The 18,100-nt window shown below is 37.5% G+C and overlaps 1 long non-coding RNA gene and 1 pseudogene across 2 annotated transcripts in view; one reads left to right on the top strand and one right to left on the bottom strand.

Annotated features, from left to right (window-relative positions):
• The window catches only part of LOC143659508 (uncharacterized), a 97,315-nt gene that overhangs the window by 73,690 nt on the left and 5,525 nt on the right, over positions 1 to 18,100 (bottom strand). For both annotated transcript variants that reach the window (XR_013163582.1, XR_013163583.1), the window contains exon 2: positions 7,478 to 7,539. This is a non-coding gene — a long non-coding RNA (uncharacterized LOC143659508). The remainder of the gene's footprint in view (positions 1 to 7,477; positions 7,540 to 18,100) is intronic.
• LOC143659502 (large ribosomal subunit protein mL42 pseudogene) lies at positions 10,552 to 10,940 on the top strand (annotated as a pseudogene).

Genomic DNA, 18,100 nt, shown 5'->3' with positions numbered 1-18,100 from the left:
GAGGAATGGATTAGATTTAAGAACATGTTTTTCTGGGGCTACATAAAGCTTCAAACCACCACAATTGCCTTTGCTTTCTTTCTCTTGCATCCCTGTTAGAGCAGTCCTAACTACCTCTGACCATCATCCGAGTTAGATGGATGCCTAAAAATGAAACCTACAATAAAATATTTAAAAAAACATTATTCATACTATATAAATATATTCCATTTGTAATGCTTCTTGTTTTCATTTACAGGCATTTAAAATTGATGTATAATTAAAACTATCAATCTTTTCTTTTACTTTTCCTATTAATGTCATGCCAGATCATTCCAAAGTCAAATATATTTTTTAAATCAATAACTTGTTTTTTCTTATACCCTTATGTACAAATGTAAGTATTTATTTTACAAATGACAGTGCTTATTCCCTACCTTAGGAAATGATGCTTCCTTTTTTCCTGTTGTTCAAGTCAAAACTGCGGCATCATCCCCACTTCTGTTTTTCTCTTACATCCCATGTTTATTTTCTTGCTCAGCAAATCCAGATAGCTTTTACTCTAAATATATCCAGAATTCAACCACTTGTCCCTGTATCTACTGCTAGTACCATCATCTCTTGTCTAGATAATTGCAGTAGCCTCCTATATGATCTCAAACTTCCATCTTTGTCCTTGACAGTTTCCTCTCAAGCAGAATTTTCTTTCTTTAATATTTGTGTCATTTCTCTATCTAAAACCAATGGCTTCCCATTGCATTCTGGGGAAAATCCGAAATCCTTCCCTTGGGCTTCAAGGCCTTATACAATCCTCCTCTACAAGCACCAACATACCCTTTTCTGACTTCATCTTCTAGCACTCTTCCTCTCAATCCTTCCACCTCACCAGGCTGTCCTTGCTGTTCAGTTGAATAAAGAAAGAAAACTCCCATCTCAGGACTATTACACTTCCTGACCCCTCTACCTGGAATTCCTGACCCCACCCTTCCCCCATCTGGTTTCCTCAAGTTTCTATTCAAATGTCATCTTAAAAAAAGAACTTTCCTGATTATCCCTTTTTCTCTGTTTTAATTTTCTTTATAGCATTTATTGATTGCTGGCACATTATTTGTTCATTGGTTTATTTCCTGCTTCTTCCCAGTAGAATGTAAGCTACTTGAAGGAAGGACTAAGTTTCATTCACTGCTATATCCCCATTTTCTAATACAGGATTTTTTGCGTTGATTAAGATGTATTTTTTTCTCCTTGACCTTCTTTTGGGATGATTATGAAATGGCAAGTTATTTTTAAACTCCCAGTATTAATTTTCTATGGTTATTTTGAAATCTTATAATGTCATATGTATTCTATAGTGTTGCATTTAGAATATCTTCATTTATATTTATGTCGAATTAATCTGCATTTTCCTTTACCATATTAATATCTCCTTGATTTTCTAATAATTTTTATTTTAGATGTTCAGTATAATTTATTTGAACAAATGTTTATTACTATATCATTTTGATAAATTATACCATTCATCCATATGAATTGGCCATGTTTGTCTCATTTAATTTTTTTTCTTGGATATTACTTCTTCTGATCTTTAAATGTTATGCATGAATTTTAAGCTAGCACTCACCTAGTATTTTCCCATTCTCTTTATTTTCAAGCTTCCATTTTATTTTTGTTTTAGGCATACCTTCTATAAACAACATCTAAATGACTTCCTGTATCAGTTTGAAAGGATTATGTACCCGAGAAAAGCCATGTTTTAGTCCTCATCCATTTTGTGAAGGCAGCTGTTTCTTTGAATCCCTATTCAGTACTGTAGGTTGGAAGCTAGATTAGATTATATCCATGGAGATGTGACACACCCAACTGTGGGTATTAACCTTTGACTACAGGGAGATATGACTCCATTCAAGGTGGGTCTTAATCAGTGTACTAAAATCCTTTAAAAGAGGAAAGATTTTGGAAAAAGCTTCAGAGCCAGGAGAGCCACAAGAGCTCATGAAGGCAGAGACCTTTGGAGATGAAGAAGGAAAATGCCCCCGAGGGAGCTTCATGAAACAAGAAGCCTGGAGAGGAAGCTAGCAGACATCACCATGTTTGCCATATGCCTTTCCAGTTGAGAGAACAACACTGAACATCATCAGTCTTCTTGAACCAAGGTATCTTTCTCTGGAAGCGTTAGATTGGACATTTTTATAGTCTTGCTTTAATAAAATTGGACATTTTCATTGCCTCAGATCTGTAAACTTGTAATTTATTAAATTCCCCTTTATAAAAGCTGTTCCATTTCTGGTATATCACATTCTGGCAGCTTGCACACTAGAATATTTCCTGTTCAAACACTCAATTTTTTTTTTAACTTTTTAAAGTTTTTTTCATCAATATCCCCACGTACACAAGACTGTAATTATTTAGAAACAAATCTCAGAAATCATATCTTTTCATATTTAAACATTTCAATGTAGATTTTGAAAATAAAATAACTCTTTAAAACATAACCGCAATACTATTATCACACCTAAAAATTAACAGTAGTTTCTTAGTATCATCAAATATTTAGTCACACTTCAAACTTCCCAATTCTCTCTCTATCTCTGTTATATAACTATTTGATATAAAGTTCCACCTCCATTTATAATATTTTTTCTACTTCTCTACCCTTTAATGAAATTCTCCACCTAATCCATTACTGTTCTAGTTTGCTAGCTGCAGGAATGCAATATACCAGAAATGGAATGGTTTTTAAAAAGAGGAATTTAATAAGTTGCTAGTTTGCAGTTCTAAGGCCAAGAAAATGTCCCAATTGAAACAAGTCTATAGAAATGTCCAATCTAAGGCATCCAGGGAAAGATACCTTGGTTCAAGAAGGCCGATGAAGTTCAGGGTTTCTCTCTCAAATGAGAAGGCACATGGTGAACACAGTCAGAATTTCTCTCTCATCTGGAAGGGCACATGGCGAGCACAGCGTTATCTGCTAGCTTCTTCTCCTGACTTTCTGTTTCATGAAGCTCCCTGGGAGGCATGTTCCTTCTTTATCTCCAAAGGTCACTGTCTGGTAGACTCTGCTTCTTGTGGCTATGTCATTCTGCTCTGCTCTCTCTGAATCTCCTTCATTCTCCAAAATGTTTCCTCTTTTATAGGACTCCAGAAACTTATCAAGACCCACTCAAATGGGTGGAGACATATCATCACCTAATCCAGCTTAACAACCACTCTTGATTAAATCACATTTCCAGGGAGATGATCTGATTACAGTTTCAAACATACAGTATTGAGTAGGAATTATTCTGTCTTTACAAAATGGGATTTTGATTAAAACATGTTTTTTCTAGGGTCCATACATCCTTTCAAACCAGCACAGTTACCAAGATGGGATGTCGAGAGAGAGCCCTTGGACTTGCCTCCCAATTGGGAACAAAACAAGAGAAAATGAATGGTGCATCTCACTGGTGAACTCCTACTTAGTTTACATTTTTTTTTGGCTTCAACAACATGGTGATTTAGAGCCAGGTACAACAGGCTGGCTTTCTGTGCTCATTTGGCCATGTCCATAGCTTAGTAGCAGTTTCCCTAGCCTCTTTGTTTAATCAGTAAGAATCACATTCATTCATTTATAAAAACTCCCTGGAAACCCTCACTTTCCTACTTTCTCCTATTATATACTGGGGTTGCTAATGGTAGTTAGGTCTATTTTACCTTCTTTTAAGGTACCTTAAAAGTCCACCGCCACTTGTTGGTGCCTCTCTTTAGAGAGTGGGTACTTTTTACCTCTTTTTTTTTTTTTTTTCAGTTGCCAGACTTAGTCACCTATTTTTATAGAATTGGAAAAGTTTCACTTAGCACCTATTGGAGACAAGTATCATTTGGCCTCCCATATCTATCCTCCATGTTCCTTATCTCCTTTCTTAAAAACTCTACTTCTTTGTTTTTTATTGTATATTAATAACAGTAGCAATATTTATTAAGTATTTTATGTCAGACACTTAGAATTTTGCATATATTACCTCATTTAATCCTCGTATCAACCCCAAATAGGAGGCGCTGTTATTAGCTCAATGTTATAAATTAAGGAAATTGATACCTTGGAATGGTATGCACCTAGAAAAGGTAACTAAAGCAGCATAAGACCAAATAGCTAAAAAAGAAATGAATCTATGATTTGAACTTAGGCCCTTTAACTACAAAGTCTATTACCCATCATGGAACTATCTTCTGTTCCAGGAGAATTCCAGCAGTGGCTCTAACCCATTAATGACATGTCCATTCTGTTACTTATTGGTTTTGTTTTGATTTTTGGCAATCATATTTTCATTGCTTTTCAATTACTACTTCCTAATACACTCTAATGGAAGCTTGTTTTTTTTCTCTGTATGTATTATTCTTTAAATTTCATTGGGAATATCAATTATAGTGTCTGAAAGATTCTTTTAGTTTTCTCCATTATCATCATTCTGCAGTATGCCATTTTCTCTGATTTTTCAGCTTGTTTTTCCTATTTCTGGTGGCTGATTTTTTTTCTTCCATCTAGTTATTTTTCAGTGCCCACTCACTTATGAATGAAGCAATAAAATGACTAGCACCAGTGGTCAAATGCAATTGCTTAACATTCTTGTTGGATTGTGTTTAACCCCCCTTGGTAGACCTCTTTCCTTCCCTTCCCTCCTTGTGTAGGGAAGGTAGATGTGAGGATATCAGATGTTTTGGATAAGGTGAGTGGGCTGGGCTGGGCCCAGTAGCCTTCAAATGTGGAGGTTAGAAGCAGACTTAAAGAATGCACTCTGAAATGCCCCTTGCACAAGCATCTGGATGTCAAAACCTCATCAATTTACCCCATTACCTGCCACAAGTGAAGTCTGGTCTAATGAAATGTCCACCTACTCTGTGCAGGGTATTTAAAATGGGCTATTGACATTCTCTGGCTTGCTCTCTGGTGATTGATTCTCAGCTTACCCACCCCTCCCCTTTGCTTCTAGGACCCCAGTAGTATCAGCATCTGGTTAGAAATTTAGTTGCCAGTGGGAAGCAGGAAGGAGTTACCATGGTGACTAAGCATGACTGGAGTTTTATTGATATACTTAGCTATTTCTCCCCACCCCCCATCTCCATGTGGTTTTGTGGTAGAAACTTCCATCAGCAGAATTTTTTACTTCACTATACTTCAGAAGCTTGCTATGGGTAACTGTCCATTTTATTTATTTAAGCCATCCTCACTAAAGGATGTCTAAAGACAAACACCAGAATAGGCCATTCATGGGAAGGGCAAAACTTTATTTTTGCCCTCAGTATACCACATTCAAAATGTTTGCCATTCACACAGCCATGTCTAAGAGAAACTGTCTTTGCCCCATGTCACTCTGTTGATGGAGGAAACAGGCCTGGGCTTATATGTTTTGTATCATGGGAATCTCTCCTCCATCCATTACATCTCGATTGTTAGGGAGGGGAGGGGGAAATCGAAATCCAAATGTAGTCATTCATGTAAAGAAGCTGGAACAAAAAAGTTTTATAGGGAAAAGCTGGGCCAGTCAGATTCTTACTCTAAAGAATTTGAATGAGAAAATATGGTGAGACTTGGGCTGTGGTAGAAAGAATAAAAATAGAAGGATGTACAGAGAGGTCTTATAGTACTGCAGAGATCATGATCAAGTTAAAGTTGAGAAGAAGCCAAAAACCTGTCACTTAAAAAAAGATGTACAGTCAAAGATGAAGAATTGATAATAAGAGAAGAAAGAAGTTACATAGAGAAAAGAGATTGAGATAGTAATTGAGTCACATTATAGCTGTGCTTTAAGTGAACATCTGCTGATCCCTGCTGCTTTCAGATATGCTGTTCTAATATCTATGAAATTACTCCAAAGCAGCAGAATGTATCTGGACTGAGGTGTGTCTATGACAATTGTACCCTCTGATTTTTGGAAGATGATTTGATTTCTTCATCACCAAACGATGCACATTTCTGAAGTTGAGAAAATAGAAAAATGCCAGATCTTTCATGGGAAAAGTTTTCCCAACTTTCATTTTTTCCCTATTTGATGCATTTAAAATTACATTGAAATATACAGTATCTCATTTTGAAATATTTTAATAAGAATCATTAGCAGAGTGAGTCAAGTTTCCCTGAAAGTTAAGAATGATGCAGAAATACCCCTTATGAAATAAATAAAAGTACAGTTCTAATGACTGAGGTACTTCCCTCTTAATATGAAAGATCCATTGAGCAAAGATATTTTCTTAGTACTGTTTAATGAAAGTCTCGGTTTGATTGTCAGCAAAGCAAGCAGTAAGACGATGACTGCAATAGCATATAGAAACTAAATTATGACTAAAAGACCTTGGTCTGAGGGAATATGGTTAAGGGGACCTTAAGGAATGAAAATAATCTGTTCTGAAAAAGTGGAGAGGGCTATGGAGGAAGATTTAAAAACTAGAGATATTAGAATAGATGCTAAGCTGCTATAAGAAAAAGTGTTCTAAAATAATATAGAGGTTTATTTCTCTGTCAATTAACAGTCTGGTGGTGAGGGATCCAAGTTGGTGGGGCAGCTCTCTTGTCTGCAATTAGTTATTCACAGACATTGTTTCTACCATGTTGTTGCTCCTTCAATCCTAAAGTGTTCTCCTCAATTAAGTGGTTGAAATTGGCTAGAAAATACAGAGATGGAAGGCAAGAAATTTCCCTTTAAGCAAATGATGTAGAGGTTGCACAATCTCCTCTACTCATATTTCATTGGTGAGAACCAATTACATGACCATATCTGGCTACAAGGAGGCAGGGAAATGGAAACTTTAACTGAACCTCCATGTGCCAGCTAAAATTCCACTCTTAGGGAAGAAGAGAAGAAAGGATGTCTTCAGTCTACCAGACTTAGCTAATCATTATGTAGGGAACAAATCTATTGAAAAATATGAAAATCCAGGTTGATAAGGGCTTTTCCCAAGAGCCTAAGGCCATCTTTATAGCTTGCAGGCCAGAAGGCAAGTCTCTGAAGTGGCCCAAACCACAAATGGAGCCTCTTAATTAGCACCATAAAAACTTCAACTAACTTTGAAATTATTTCCTCCTTTCCCTTTATCCCCTAAGGCTCTGTTTGAAAGTAACAAATATTATCTTTACCTTTCTAAAAAGGGAAATCTAGGCCTTCCCTCTATTTTAATGTCCTGAAAGATTAACTGTGCTCAGGGATATCCTAAAGTCTCAACTCCTTTCTTTATTCTCACCAGAGTCTCCTTCAGGTGCTCTGTTGTTTCCCCTCACAAAGGAACATCAGGAAAACTCTCTCCAAGGGGCCTGGGACCTTTAGTTCTCCCCTTTTGCCAGCTAGAACACTTTGGGCAGCAAGTGATAATTATAAAAGCCTTAAATAAAGATTGGAATTTATTGGCTTATTTAATTTTAAAGTTCAGGGATGGCCTACAGATGTACTTTGGCCCAAGATATTATCATCAGGATATTATGTCACTTTCTCTATGTTTCTCAGTGCTACTTTCCTGAGTGTTGACTTACCTCTTCAGCAGGGCCTTATCCATGGTAGCTTCTAACATCTTAGATTTTCATCTCCACAGCTCCTTTTATAGTAGGAAAAGAGAATATGCCATTTTTTTATAAGTTCAAGCAAAAGTACTCAAGACTGTATAACATTGGCTCTAATGCGATTACTGGCTCATCTTTGAATCAATCAAGTGACTGTGGAATTGATTGCTCTCAATGGCCAGGACCACATCATAGACCCACATCCAGAGCCAAGGGTTAAGCCAACACTATACAAGAGAGTAGAAAGGATTATCAAGGTACTGTTAGCAGAAGGAAGCATGGATCATGGGCAACAACATAACTACAAATATCCACTACACATATGTCCATTAGCCTATGGAGTCACATCTAAAATGATCTTAGGATGACTCTGAAATACTTTGAGTAAGGATGTCCTGTAAAGCCCTTTAAACTATTTAGTTTCTCTGAATCTTCCTTCAGATGTTTTATTCTCCAAATATTTATCACATCCCCATGCTCTTTCATCTTGAGGGCAGGCATCTGTCTCCCACTAGGACTTAATGACCATGAGTGATTTCATAGTAACTACCATTTTGCAATTGTAACTCCTTATAGATTTTATTTTACAGCTCACTTCCATGTTCTGTAACTTTATGCTATACTTATTTATTATTATTATTTTTTAGAAATTATGTTCTTCTTATTTATTTTTTGGTCCAAATACCAGGGCTATTTCTTTGATGCCAAAGGCTCCCTTACCAGGGTGGAGAATAGAGTGGACATACTAGTTTGATCATACAAAAGAACAAATGCTAAGAGCATGTGTCATATGCTATACTTTATTTCTAATGCAAATAAATTCGTATTTTAAATGTCATGATTCCCTTTAATATATTGGGGGACACCAGGGCTATAGCATCTACAATAAGGGTAGTTTGCAAAGGACTTCAGGAGAGAACACCTCCTTTATTTCTTGAACACAACAATGGATACCTCTAAGACTCAGAACAGATTTATCCTAATGATGAGTGGTGATACACCCTGGTGTTCTAGTTTGTTAGCTGCTGGAGTGCAAAATACCAGAAATGGAATGGCTTTTAAAAAGGGGAATTTAATAAGGTGCTAGTTTACAGTTCTAAGGCCAAGAAAATGTTCCAGTTAAAACAAGTAAACAGAAATGTCCAATCACGGGACAAGGTCACTTGGTTCAAGAAGGCCGATGAAGTTCAGGGTTTCTCCGTCAAGTGAGAAGGCACATGGTGAACACAGTCAGGGTTTCTCTCTCAGCTGGAAGAGCACACGGCAAACATGGCGTCATCTGCTAGCTTTCTCTCCTGGCTTCCTGTTTCATGAAGCTCCCCGGGAGGCGTTTTCCTTCTTTATTTCCAAAGATCGCTGGCTGGTGGATTCTCTGCTTCTTGTGGCTATGGTGTTCTTCTCCACTCTCTCTGACTCTCCCATTCTCCAAAATGTTTCCTCTTTTATAGGATTCCAGTAAACTAATCAAGACCCACCTGGATGGGTGGAGCTACGTCTCCACCTAATCCAGTTTAACAACCACTCTTGATTGAGTCACACCTCCAGGGAGATGATCTAATTATAGATTCAAACATACAGTACTGAATAGGGATTAGGAGAAATGGCTACCTTTACAAAATGGGATTAGGATTAAAACATGGCTTTTCTAGGATACATACATCCTTTCAAACCAGCACACCTGAGACATTTTCCAAGTCTTGGAATAGGTAAGACATTTGCCACAATAATGACAAGATTCTGTTCATATTAATGAGGCTAAATAGAGAGCAGGGAATCTAATTTTACCATTGTTCTCTTGGAACAAGCTAGGTTAGTTGGAGTATACATGGTAGTGTGCAGTGAAGTCCGTAAGAACACAGACTCTAGAATTTTCTCCTTGGGTTGGAATTCTAGTTCTACCACTTACTGCTTTTTTTTTTTTTTTTATCTTTGGCAAGTTAGTTGACTTCACTATTCCTTAGTTTCTTCATCTATAAATGGAAATAATAATAATAGTATTGACCTCAGAGGGTTGATGTGCACCTATTTGAGTTAATATGCATAAAATGCTTCAAACTGTGTAACAGCTATGGATGTAGAGTATAGTAAGAGCTAAGTTTACTATTATTATTATATTTTTTCATGGATATTCATACACAAGTCTTTAATGAACGAAGTGGAAAAATGTTATTCAGGGGAGTGCCTTGAAGAGACAACCCAAACACAAAATTTATGTTTTCTTTTCACAAATCCTGCTTAAATTATCACCATCTGAGTAAGAAAGAAGGAACGATATACTATTGGAAAAACAGGCTAATAAGCCTGCACTAGTTTTCACATTCAAGGGGTTGAATAATTTATGGAAAAGCTCTCAAAGCTTCTAAATGCTGCAATCAAATCATTATATGGAGAAAGCTACAAAATCAAATCCCAAACAATGAAAACATCAGTTTCTTTAATGGAACAGTTCCAACCATCTGGCATTCATATGTTTTTGTCAGGGCAGTTATTATACAGACATAATGACCCAATCCCACCTTTAGGCAAGATGCTTTCACAAAGGAAGTTTACCCTGGCCACTTGTGACTGGTTAACATTACCAGAAGAGGCTTTTTTTTTTTTTTTTTACTGTTTTGCTGTTCATGTTTCAAATCCATACTTCTTTTTCTAGAGAATATGAAAAGAAGATCCTTCAAGTATATTTGTAGAGTGCAGGCAGGAAGAGATTTCAATGTATCAGAAATTTTTTTTTTCTTCAAAGACAACTTAAGGAGGTACCCTATTTTTTAATACAATCTTGATGATAGTAATCTCTTTTAAATGGATTTAAATGAAAAATTGGACACTTAATCTTACTACACTTTAAAAACTATTTTGAATAAAACTTGGAACACAGAAAGTAATGACATTTCATTTTTTTAAAAATGAACTGCCACTGGGGCCAAGATAACGGGTTCATGGTGAATGTCTGTGGGAGCTTGAAAATATGTGTGCCTAGAAGCAGATTTTTAAAGCAGTTTCTCTTTAAAACATTTTTTTATACCACCCAGTATATACCTTGATTCACCATGGCAGTAGCAGCAGTAAAATAGGCGATATCAAGTAGGACTGTCTTAAAACATTTATTTCCAGTCCAAAATGGAGCTTAAATACTCTTCTTCATACTCTTCTTTCCAGATGACTATAATCGCAAAGTAGAACTTGCTTTGACATGCTACCATCCTTCTGTGGATATTCCATATGAACACACAAAACCTATCCCTCAATCGGATCCTGTGCATAATAAGGAAGAAACACATGACCAAGTGCTGAAAACCAGATTAGAAGAAAATTTTAAGCAAGGACCCATGATAGAACAGTTTAGCAAAATGTTCTTATTAGTACTAAGCACCACTGATATCCTCATGGAAAGTATCACAGACATCGTAGGAAACTGAATACCCCCAAAGAGAGATGATTTTCAAGTTCTCTTTAGGACTCAAAGAGAAATGTTATCTTTTGCCTTATTTGCCATTTGAAAAAATATGATCTGGTGTATTTACTAATATGTTGTCTAGTAAAATAGTAATAAAATATATTTTCATATAAAAAATGAACCACCAATTTTAATAGCACATTTTTTCCTCTTTAATATGAAGCACGATGTATCCACCTGTGGTAGATTCAGTTGTCATCTTGGCCAGGTGAAGGTACCCAGTTTTGTTGCTGTGGGCATGAACCAATGATACGTGAACCTCATCTGTTGCTCATTACATCTGCAGTCGACTAAGAGGCATGCCTGCTGTAATGAATGATGTTTGATTTAATTGGCTGGTGCTTAAATGAGAGACTCAGCATAGCACAGCCTAAGCAGTTTGGCATACCTCTTCTCAGCACTTGCAGTAGGCCAGCAGAGACCACCCTGTGCCTTCCCGTGTAAGGAAGAACCTCAGTTGAAAGTTAGCTGCCTTTCCTCTGAAGAACTAATGAAATAAATCCTCTTTTATTAAAAGCCAATCCATCTCTGGTGTGTTAACACTACCTGTCAAATGATTTGAAAACGATAGACATAAGTAGGTAGGTAGATAGATAGATAGATAGATAGATAGATAGATAGATAGATAGATAGATAGAATGATATGACAAATGTAAAATTGGCAGATCTGGGTATCTGAGGGGATAGTTTTTATGTTGGAATTTTTTGTATGGAGTTTGTGTTATTTTTGCAACTGTCTAGTGAGTTTGAAATTATTTCAAAATAGAAAGTTTAAGAAAAAATAAAAGAATAAAAATAGAATAACAAAATAAACCTAAGGAAGTCAGCACAAAGCATTTGAGTATAAGCAGAGCATTTAATGAGATAGACATTAGAACATAAATAGTATCGACAAATATAGCCTAGAACTGTATTTTCATAAAGAGTAAAAGAATTACCTTTAGCAAAGCTAATCATTAAAAAAATAAAACATTGATATACAGAGGAGAAGGTCCCAAGATGGTGGCTTAGTGAGGTGTGGGATTTAGTTTGTCCTCCAGAACAGCTATTAAATAACCAGGAACAGTGCAGAACAACTCCTGGGGTCACATCAGTGATGGGACATTCAGCGTACCCCAGTCTGGACCAGCTGGACTGGCTGCGAGCCTCCCCAGAACCATGAGTTCCCCAAACGTGACGGCCGATGTACCTCCCCCACAGGTGCTTCCAAGAGAGGAAAGGAAAGAGACTTTACCAGCAGCAGGGGCTGAGTGCAACCAAGCTTCAACTGTGTAATTAATTCACAAATTCTGACTACTAAAAATAGGCCCTCAGCTCAGATGAACCTGGTCAAAGCAGAGGTCACTCATTTTTGCCCCGGTGCCAAGGGGGCAGGCTGACAGATAAAGAAAAAATTGAAACAGAGCTTTTTGTGGCTGTGTTTCTACAAAGGCTTGACTGCCTTTGGATACAGTGGCAGGGCTTCTCAGTCTGCAATTGCCCCAGGCATAGGCAGAAACAAGCTCATTTGAGGGCTTGTCTGGGGCCTATGCCTTCCCCAAGGGGCGTGACGCCCTACTCAGGTGGATTCCCTCCCTCAAGGAATTCAGACACCAGGGTTTGGTAATTTGAAACCATTAAAGCCAGCCTACAACCTCTCCACTGCCTCCACCGTGCCCCCAGCAGGGAGAGTCTGCCAAAGTTAAAGGTACCACATCATCTTATGCTGGTGGAACCTGCAGGCAAACAAGCGCCACATATTAGGCAGGATAAGAAAAACGGAGTCCAGAGACTTCACAGGAAAGTCTTTCAACCTGCTGGGTCTCACCCTCACGGAAAACTGATGCAGGTGACTCCTTCCTTCTGACAGGAGGCCAGCTTGGTCTAGGAAAATCCAGCTGGGGTCTATAATACCTAAGCAGACCCTCCTAAGGGTGGGGGGAAAAGGCACCATAGGGGCAGGGCAAGAAACAAGAACTGAAAAATGCTCCTCCATTAAACAAAACCTAAGCTAGTGGTCCAGAATAAGCTGAACTGAATATCAAAGAACAGACAGATGACAAATTCATCCAGCAAGAAAATCCTAGGTAAGAGAAGTGAAAGCAATCTCCAGAAAAATAAAGGTAATTAAATGCCTAGATGCCAGCAAAAAATAACAAATCACATTAGGAAAACTGAAGACATGGCCCAGTCAAAGGAACAAACCAACAATTTAACAGGAGTTGAAACAATTAATTCAGAATGTATGAACAGATATGAAAACCTCATCAAAAATTAAATCAATGAATTGAGGGAGGATATAAAGAAGGCAAGGAATGAACAAAAAGAAGAAATTGAAAGTCTGAAAAAGCAAATCACAGAACTTATGAGAATGAAAGACACAGTAGAAGAGATGAAAAAAAACAATGGAAACCTACAATGTTAGATTTCAAGAGGCAAAAGATAGGATTAGTGAATGGGAGGATGGAAGTGCTGAAATCTGACAAGCAAAAGAAAATATAGGGAAAAGAATGGAAAAATATGAGCAGGGACTGAGGGAACAGAATGACAACATGAACACATGAATATACGTGCTGTAGGTATCCCAAAGGAAAAGAGAAGGGAAAAGGAGGAGAAAAACTAATGGAGGAAATTATCACTGAAAATTTCCCAACTCTTATGAAAGACTTAAAATTACAGATCCGAGAAGTGCAGCATACGGCAAACAGAATAGATCCAAGTAAATGTACTCCAAGACACTTACTAATCAGAATGTCAGATGTCAAAGAGAAAGAGAGAATCTTGAAAGCAGCAAGAGAAAAGCAATCCCTCAACAAACCAAAGCAGAAAAACCACATGATCATCTCGATTGATGCAGAAAAGGCATTTGACAAAATTCAACATCCTTTCCTGTTGAAAACACTTCAAAGATAGGAATAGAAGGGAACTTCCTCACATTGATAAACAGAATATATGAAAAATCCACAGCTAACATAATCCTCAATGGGGAAAAACTGAAAACTTTCCCCCTAAGATCAGGAACAAGACAAGGATGTCCACTATGACCACTGCTATTCAACATTGTGTTGGAAGTTCTAGCCAGAGCAATTAGACAAGAAAAAGAAATACAACACATCAAAATTGGAAAGGAAGAAGTAAAACTCTCACTGTTTCCAGATGATATGATACTATATGTTGAAAACCCTGAAAAATCCACAGCAAAACTACTAGAGAAAATAAATGAGTACAGCAAAGTGGCAGGTTACAAGATCAACACTCAAAAATCTGTGGTGTTTCTATACAGTAGAAATGAACAATCTGAGGGGGATAGCAAGAAACAAATTCCATTTACAATTGCAACCAAAGAATAAAATATTTAAGAATAAATTTAACAAGGATATAAAAGATCTATACAAAGTAAACTACAAGAAATTGCTAAAAGAAATAACAGAAGACCTAAATAAATAGAAGGGCATACCATGTTCATGGATTGGAAGACTAAATATAGTCAAGATGTCAATTCTACCTAAATTGATTTGCAGATTCAATGCAACACCAATTAAAATCCCCAAAACTTACTTTTCATAAATAGAAAAACCAATAACCAAATTTATCTGGAAAGGCAGGTTGCCCCAAATAGCTAAAAGTATCCTGAGAAAGAAAAATGAAGTCAGAGGTCTCACGCTACCTGACTTTAAGGCATATTATGAAGATACAGTGGTCAAAATAGCATGGTATTGGCATAAAGATAGATATATTGGCCAATGGTATCAAATAGAGTGTTCATATATAGACCCTCTCATCTACGGACAATTGATCTTTGATAAGGCAGTCAAACCAACTCACCTGGGACAGAACAGTCTCTTCAATACATGGTGCCTAGAGCTGCTATCCATATGCAAAAGAATGAAAGAGGATCCATATCGCACTCCCTATACAAAAATTAACTCCAGATGGATCAAAGACCTAAACAGTAGATATAAGACCATACAACTGAGAGAAGAAAATGAAGGGAAATATCTTATAAATCTTATACTAGGAGGCTGTTTCTTAGACCTTACACCCAAAGCAAGAGCATTGAAGAAATAAGTACATAAATAAATGGGAACTCCTCAAAATTACACACTTTTACACATCAAGAACTTCATCAAGAAAGTAAAAAGACAGCCTACACAACGGGAAACAATATTTAGAAATGACATATAAGATAAAGGTCGAGTATCTAGAACTTATAAAAAGATTGTTCAACTCAACAACAAAAAGACAGACAACCCAATTACAAAATGGGCAAAAGACTTGAACAGACACTTCCGGTAGAGGGAATACAAATGGCCAAAAGGCACATGAAGAGATGTTCAACTTCGCTGGCTATTAGAGAATTGCAAATCAAAACCACAATGAGATATCAACTCACACCCACCAGAATGGCCATTATCAATAAAACAGAAAATGACAGTTGCTGGAGAGGATGTGGAGAAAGAGGCACAGTTCTCCACTGTTGGTGGGAATGTCAAATGGTACAACTGTTGTGGAAGGCAATTTGGCAGTTCCTCAAAAAGCTAAATACAGAATTACCATATGATCTGGCAATACCATTGTTAGGTATCTACTCAGAGGATATGAGGGCAAGGACACAAACAGATATTTGCACACCAATGTTTACAGCAGCCATATTTACAATTGCAAAGAGATGGAAACAGCCAAAATGTCATTCAACAGACAAGTGGCTAAACAAACTGTGGTATATACATACGATTGGAATATTATGCAGCTGTAAGACAGAATAAAGTTATGAAGTATGTAACAGCATGGATAGACCTTGAGGACATTATGCTGAGTGAGATTAGCCAAAAACAAAAGGACAAATACTATATGGTCTCATTGATATGAACTGACATCAGTGAATAAACTTGGAGAATTTCATTGGTAACAGAGACCACCAGCAGATAGAAATAGGGAAAGATATTGGGTAATTGGAGGTCAAGGGATACAGATTGTACAACAGGACTGAATGTAAAAACTCAGAAATGGATAGCACAATACTACCTAACTGTAACACAATTATGTTAAAACACTGAATGAAGCTGAATGTGAGAATGATAGAGGGAAGAGGGCTGGCGGCACAAATGAAATCAGAAAGAAAGATAAATGATAAAGACTGAGATGGTATAATCTAGGAATGCCTAGAGTGTATAATGATAGTGACTAAATGTACAAATTTAAAAAATGTTTTTCCATGAGGAAGAACAAAGGAATGTCATTACTGAAGGGTGTTGAAAATAGGTGGTAATTAATACTTTAAAATTTTACCTTATGTGTGAGATTAAATCAAAAATTGTTTATTTCGTACAAAATTTATATTTTGATCAGTGCATTTTCTAAAATAACTTATGTAGACAGCTTAATTGAACACCATAAGTACATGGAACCTTGAGTAGGGCATTAATTTTTCTGGTTTGTCCAGAGTGATGCCCCGATAAATCCCAGAGTGATTTGAACAGTGAATAAAAAAGAATTTGCAAAGTCCCCTTCAGGGTATGGTGAGAAAGGAGAAATATTCAACTTCCCCAAGTTGAATTCTTGATATTCTCACAAGCAGTGCGGATATCCAAAGCCATAGGCTGAGCCCCCAATCTTGGGGTTTGTTCATATGAAACTTAACTCTACAAAGGATAGGTTAGGCCTACTTAAAATTAGGACTAAGAGTCACCCCCAAGAGAACCTCTTTTGTTGCTCAGATGTGGCCTCTCTTCCCAGCCAACACAACAAGCAAACTCACTGCCCTCCCCTTCTCTACATGGGACATGATTCCCAGGGGTGTGGACCTTCCTGGCAACGTGGGACAGAAATCCTAGAATGAGCTGAGACTCAGCATCAAGGGATTGAATAAACCTTCTTGACCAAAAGGGGGAAGAGGGAAATGAGACAAAGTGTCAATGGCTGAGAGATTCCAAACAGAGTCGAGAGGTTATCCTGGAAGTTATTCTTACGCATTAAATAGATATCACCTTGTTAGTCAAGATGTAATGGACAGGCTGGAGGGAACTGCCTGAAATCAAGAAGTGTTTTTATCTGTTTCAGATTAAATTCTTATCCTGGGTTCCACATTTCTCAGAGTTGTTGGGAAAATATTACCTTAGTTTTGCTAAGGCTTTCTTCCCTTAGGGATTTTGTTATACATACATCTCCAGCTCAGACACCATTCCAGAGAGTAACACCGTGGAAATGTGTTGGAGAGTAAAACTGGCATTGATCCTTACAGGGAACAATTGAGACTGTCTTTGTCCAAGCCTCCTGCTGCTATGCCACCCAGGAAACATGAGTGTCTGTTACTAATCTATTCTGTGACCCCATCTGTGCCAGTTGGAAAGGATACATGTACCCTAGAAAAGCCATCTTTTAATACCATTAAAATACCATTTCATAAAGGCAGCCGTTACTTCTAATCCCTATTCAGTATTGTATGCTTGAAACTGTAATTAGATCATCTTCCTGGAGATGTGATTTAATCAAGAGTAGGTGTTAAGATGGATTAAGTGGAGACATGTCTCCACCCAATTGGGTGGGTCTTGATTAGTTTACTGGAATCCTATAAAAGAGGAAACATTTTGGAGAGATTCAGAGAGAGCAGAGCAGGATGACATAGCCACGAGTAGCAGAGTCCACCAGCCAGAGACCTTTGGAGATGAAGAGGGAAAATGCCTCCAGGGGAGCTTCATGAAACAGGAAGCCAGGAGATGAAGTTAGCAGGTGACGCTGTGTTCGCCATGTGCCTTCTCACTTGAGAGAGAAACCCTGAACTTCATTGGCCTTCTTGAACCAAGGTATCTTTCCCTGGATGCCTTAGATTGGACATTTCTATAGACTTGTTTTAATTGGGACATTTTCTTGGCCTTAGAACTATAAGCTAGCAACTTCTTAAATTCCCCTTTTTAAAAGCCATTCTGTTTCTGGTATATTGCATTCCGGCAGCTAGCAAACTAGAACACCATCTTCCTAAACACTCCTTTCAGCCATTTCTTTTTTGAGGTCCTGCTGCTTCCCCAACAGCAGCGCAGTGAAGAAGGAAGGACAGAGGTGTCTTCTGCTCTTAGGATATTTTAGGATAAGCAGACCTCTCTGTCACTCTCCTGCTCCAAAAGAATCTGTTTCTAGTCTGGGGGAATTATATTTTTCAGGCTTAT

This window comes from Tamandua tetradactyla, chromosome 2 (assembly GCF_023851605.1).
Source record: "Tamandua tetradactyla isolate mTamTet1 chromosome 2, mTamTet1.pri, whole genome shotgun sequence".
NCBI classification, from domain to species: Eukaryota; Metazoa; Chordata; class Mammalia; order Pilosa; family Myrmecophagidae; genus Tamandua; species Tamandua tetradactyla.
This window is presented reverse-complemented; position numbering and strand designations above follow the sequence as displayed.